The sequence below is a fragment of the Salmo trutta genome, chromosome 4 (assembly GCF_901001165.1).
Source record: "Salmo trutta chromosome 4, fSalTru1.1, whole genome shotgun sequence".
Lineage (NCBI taxonomy): Eukaryota > Metazoa > Chordata > Actinopteri > Salmoniformes > Salmonidae > Salmo > Salmo trutta.
The window spans coordinates 25,354,913-25,361,314 of NC_042960.1; positions in this window are offsets into that span (position 1 = coordinate 25,354,913).

The window sequence follows — 6,402 nt, forward strand, 5'->3', positions numbered from 1 at the left end:
AGATGGTACATGGGTACCTGCTTCTATAAACCAATGAGGAGATGGGAAAGGCAGGACTTGCACCGTGATCTGCGTCACAAAAAGAACTGACTTCTATTTTAGCCCTTGGCAATGCAGACGCTCGCTGGCGTGCGCGAGCAGTGTGGGTGCAATAATTGAATAATATAGATTTCTACATTTATTTTGCAACGCTCACGTAGTCAGCCTGTTTGGCAACCGAACCGATAGAACGAACAACCAGCCGGCTTGGAAAGCAACCCTAGGTTTGTGTCGGGACTATATCTTGTGGAAGGATGAAATAGTATGAATAAATTAATCAAAATAACATTTTAATGAAAATATGTCAATCATTGTTTGAATATGTTGGTAACCCAATGCATAAAAGTAATATCACCCGTGCCAATATTTCCTCCAAACACCGGCTTATCGGGCATTATCGCTTGAATAATGACTTAATTTTATTTTTTTTGCACTCCGGCACCTAAATGAATAGCACTACACTACTGAGTATAATAGGTTATATCTGCAATGGCACTATAGTTAGACATCTTTATTTAGACTTTTACTTAGTTGTGTAAAGGCTGAAAGGACTCATCAAAGTATTTTGTTAAAATGGGTTACCTGTCTCTCTGCTGGACACAATACATTCTAGTGGGATTTTACCTAGTGACGTGTACAGGGCAGATTTCCTTTAATTCTTCTTAAAAGTGACACAAAACAGAATATCATATTACATATCATTGCAATCAGTAGAATTCAGGGAACACCCATATTACTTTTTATAGTGTTTACATGTAAACTATTGGAACTAGCCATGAAAACATTTACCAAAAAACTCATTTGACACGCGTTTTCACCACTTTTCTACTAAAGTTTAAAGGATAAGTATATATGGAATTTTTTGACAATTTTATTGTGTTTTCCAAGCCCCCTTCAAACATTTTAAGCCATGATTGAGCTGTATGTACCAATTATGTAGGGAGATATTGCCATGTGAATCATATGGCCCCATGCAGCTGGTTGGTGGCGATGTTGGAAATGGCCGCCAGTGGGGTAATGGACAAAATCTGTAATGGCACTACAGCCATGATACTTCTTTAGACATTCCCCAGCTGTGTGTGAAATTTGATGGCTCTATGTCCACAATTTTTTCCTGTAGCCGCTAGACTAGGGATGGGCAACTTTGATGGGGGTGGGAGCCACAAAAAATCTGAACACATCATGAGGGGCGGCAGTTGCTCGCGGGTCTGCGTACCCACATGTACCATTTTACCAGCCCCCCTCTTGACAGCGGAGAAATGTTTTGGTTTCAGAGTTAATTTCATGCAATTATACACATTTTGCCATGGGGCGGAAATAAGATTTTGACGTTTTTATTAAGATACACTATATTTACAAAAGTATGTGGACACCACTTCAAATTAGTGGATTTGGCTATTTCAGCCACACCCATTGCTGAAAGATGTATAAAATTGAGCACACAGCCATGTAATCTCCATAGACAAACATTGACAGAGAAATGGCCTTAGTGAAGAGCTCAGTTACTTTCAATGTGGCACCGTCATTGGATGCCATCTTTCCAACAAGTCAGTTCGTAAAATTTCTGCCCTGCTAGAGCTGCCCCGGTCGACTGTAAGTGCTGTTATTGTGAAGTGGAAACGTCTAGGAGCAGCATTAGTGCAGCCGTGAAGTGGTAGGCCACTCAAACTCACAAAACAGGAATGCCGAGTGCTGAAGCGCGTAAGTCTAAAAATCGTCTGTCCTCAGTTGCAACACTCACTACCGAGTTCCTGCCTCTGGAAGTAACGTCAGCACAAGAACTGTTCATCGGGAGCTTAATGAAATGGGTGTCCATGGCCGAGCAGCCGAACACAAGCCTAAGATCACCATGCACAATGCTAAGCATCAGCTGGAGTGGTGTAAAGCTCACCGCCATTGGACTCTGGAGCAGTGGAAGCACGTTCTCTGGAGTGATGAATAATGCTTCACCATCTGGCAGTCCGACGGAAAAATGTGGGTTCAGTGGATGCCAGGAGAATGCTACCTCCCCCAATACATAGTGCCAACTGTAAAGTTTGGTGGAGGAGGAATAATGGTCTGGGGCTGTTTTTCATGGTTCGGGCTAGGTCCCTTAGTTCCAGTGAAGGGAAATCTTAATGCCACAGCGTACAATGACATTCTGGCCTGCACAGAGCCCTGAGCTCAACCCCATCAAACACCTTTGGGATGAATTGTAATGCTGACTGCGAGCCAGGCCTAATTGCCCAACGTCAATGCCCGACCTCACTAATGCTCTTGTGACTGAATGGAAGCAAGTCCCCTCAGAAATGTTCCAACATCTACTGGAAAGCCTAATGCCCATGATTTTGGAATGGGATGTTAATGTAGCTTTTGGTAATGTAGTGTACTTACCAGACTACCTCCAATCTATAAAATGTTTCTTAATACTTGTATCATAGAGTGGAACAATCTTGGGTATATTTGGTTCTTATCCACTGGACTATGTAGGGTACATGTGCTTAAACAAGGACGGACGTGGTGCTAAAGAACATATCGATATCCAAAGGACTTTTCATTCACTTTCAAACTGAAAAAAGAACGCATTTCCACAATAAAGCAAGGTAATTGGACTTGTCCACTCAATTTGCTCCATGCTACCTGGGCTGTTGAAAAGATGATGGAAACTTTTTTGACCCAATGTCGACTAATTGTGCACTGCAGTGAATTGTGGAAGTTATATTCTAGATCTTCTGTGAGGAGACATGCATTGCTTAAAATTCCACGCCCAAGCAGACAATTATGTTGGTGTGTAGGCATAATAACTTTTCAAGCTTTACCAAAACAAACATTTAGCCACAAGAGGGTGGCCAAACTATATACCTACTCAACTCTCTCAGATCTCCTGCTAGGGTTGGTTCAATTTGGAATTAGTTGATTTGGGATAACAACAAACATGAATTTCCATATTTGGCACAGGGCACAGTTTCGCCCCAGGACAGGTGTGTACCTATCTCTCTCCTCTCCCCCACCCCCTCCCTCTCTCTCTCTGTCAACAGTACCATCTCCCCTACCCCCCACCTCCCTCCCTTCGCCGAAGGTAAACGACAGGCCACACTTAAAACATACAAAAACACGTGGCACGAGTATAAATAGCCCCTTATGCAAAGTGTTGGAAACAAATCTCTTTATATACCCCCAACGAGAGATTGGTCCAAGGCTGTGTCGGGTATCACATATCAAATTGTTTGTAAACCTAAATCGGTCTCTAAATAGGGAGTGTTAAAAGAGCGGCTGAAGCAGGGGTATCTCCAGCCGAGGATCCAATGTCAGATTATAACAACAGGAGAAGTCATTATATGGCATTATTATCACTTGGTTAATTGGTTTGACATTGAGAAAAACACCTATCAGAGCCTCTTTGAGCAGCAGATTTGTTTTGACTTTGACTGACTGTAGAAGATATATACAGTACTACGCCAATATGTAGGCTACATTTGAAGCGGTTAGAAGACCTCTTTCAGTGTGCATTGTTATGAGGCATTGTGTTAACATTTAGGGTTGTGATTTTCCTTTTGTGTGTGGTGTGTTTGTATTTCTAGATGTTTTTATTATAGTTCACTATATGACCAAAAGTATGTGGACACCTGCTTGTTGAACATCTCATGCCAAAATCATGGGCATTAATATGGAGTCGGTCCCACCTTTGCTGCTATAACAGCCTCCACTCTTCTGGGAAGGATTTCCACTAGATGTTGGAACATTGCTGCGGGGACTTGCTTCCATTCAGCCACAAGAGCATTAGTGAGGTCGGGCACTGATGTTGGGCGATTAGACCTGGCGTTCCAGCGTTCCAATTCATCCCAAAGGTGTTTGATGGGGTTGATGTCAGGGCTCTGTGCAGGCCAGTCAAGTTCTTCCACACTGACCTCGAAAAACCATTTCTTTATGGACCTCACTTTGTGCATGCGGGCAATGTCATGCTGAAACAGGAAAGGGACTTTCCCAAACTGTTGCCACAAAGTTGGAAGCACAGAATCGTCTAGAATGTCATTTTATGCTGTAGCGTTAAGAGTTCCCTTCACTCGAACTAAGGGGCCTAGCCTGAAACATAAAAACAGCCCCAGACCATTATTCCTTCTCCACCAAACTTTACAGTTGGCACTATGCATTGGGGCAGGTAGCGTTCTCCTGGCATTCGCCAAACCCAGATTCCTCTGTCGGACTGCCAGATGGTGATGCGTGATTCATCATTTCAGAGAATGTTTCCACTGTTCCAGAGTGCAGTGGCTGCGAGCTTTACACCACTCCAGCCAACGCTTGGCATTGTGCATGGTGATCTTCGACTTGTGTGCGACTGCTCGGCCCATGGAAACCCATTTTATGAAGCTCCCGACAAAAAGTTCTTGTGCTGACGTTGCTTCCACAGGCAGTTGGAACTCGGTAGTGAGTGTTGCAACTGAGGACCGATGATTTTTTACATGCTATGCGCTTCAGCACTCCAAGGTCTCGTTCTGTGAGCTTGTGTGGCCTACCACTTTGCGGCTGAGCTGTTGTTGTTCCTAGACGTTTCCACTTCACAATAACAGAACTTGACCGGGGTAGCTCTAGTATGGCAGAAATTTTACGAACTGACTTGTTGGAAAGGTGGCATCCTATGACGTTGCCATATTGAAAGTCACTGAGCTCTTCAGTAAGGCCATTCTACTGCCAATGTTTGTCTATGGAGATTGCATGGCGGTGTGCTTGATTGTATACACCTATCAGAGACGGGTGTAGCTGAAATAGCCAAATCCACTAATTTGAATGGGTGTCCACATACTTTTGTATATATAGTGTATCTCCTAGGCTCTGGCAGAAGTTTATTCATTGTGCAAGTACACATACTAACGTGTTGGGCTGTGTTAGGAGTAAAACCTTCAGTAATTGGCTGTTTGTATTTATTTGTTGGGCTGTAAAGGTAAGTACAGTTGAAGTCGGAAGTTTACATACACTTAGGTTGGAGTCATTAAATCTCGTTTTTCAACCACTCCACAAATTTCTTGTTAACAAACTATAGTTTTGGCAAGTCGGTTAAGACATCTACTTTGTGCATGACACAAGTAATTTTTCCAACAATTGTTTACAGACAGATTATTTCACTTATAATTCATTGTATCACAATTTCAGTGGTTCAGAAGTTTACATACACTAAGTTGACTGTGCCTTTAATTAAACAGCTCGGAAAATTCCAGAAATTATGTAATGGCTTTAGAAGCTTCTGATAGGCTAATTTACATAATTTGAGTCAATTGGAGGTGTATTTGCGGCTATATTTCAAGGCCTACCTTTAAACTCAGTGCCTCTTTGCTTGACATCATGGGAAAACAAAAAGAAATCAGCCAAGACCTCAGGAAAAAAATTGTAAACCTCCACAGGTCTGGATCATCCTTGGGAACAATTTCCAAATGCCTGAAGGTACCATGTTCATCTGTACAAACTATAGTACACAAGTATAAACACCATGGGACCACGCAGCCATCATACTGCTCAGGAAGGAGGTTCGTTCTGTCTCCTAGAGATGAACGTACTTTGGTGCGAAAAGTGCAAATCAATCCCAGAACAACAGCAAAGAAGATGCTGGAGGGAACAGGTACAAAAGTATATATATCCATAGTAAAACGAGTCCTATATCGACATAACCTGAAAGGCCGCTCAGCAAGGAAGAAGCCACTGCTCCAAAACCGCCATAAAATAAGCCAGACTACGGTTTGCAACTGCACATGGGGACAAAGATCATACTTTTTGGAGAAATGTCCTCTGGTCTGATGAAAGAAAAATAGAACTGTTTGGCCATAATTGACCATCATTATGTTTGGAGGAAAAAGGGGGAGGCTTGCATGCCGAAGAACACCATCCCAACCGTGAAGCACGAGGTGGCAGCATCATGTTGTGGGGGTGCTTTGCTGCAGGAGGGACTGGTACACTTCACATAATAGATGATGGCAAAATTATGTGGATATATTGAAGTAACATCTCAAGACATCAGTCAGGAAGTTAAAGCTTGGTTGCCAATGGGTCTTCCAAATGGACAATGACCCCAAGCATACTTCCAAAGTTGTGGCAAAATGACTTAAGGACAACAAAGTCAAGGTATTGGAGTGGCCATCACAAAGCCCTGACCTCAATCCTATAGAAAATGTGTGGGCAGAACTGAAATAGTGTGTGCGAGCAAGGAGGCTTACAAACCTGACTCAGTTACACCAGCTCTGTCAGGAGGAATGGGCCAAAATTCAGCCAACTTATTCTGGGAAGCTTGTGGAAGGCTACCTGAATTATTTGACAAAAGTTAAACAATTTAAAGGCAATGCTACCAAATACTAATTGAGTGTATGTAAACTGGGAATGTGACCCACTGGGAATGTG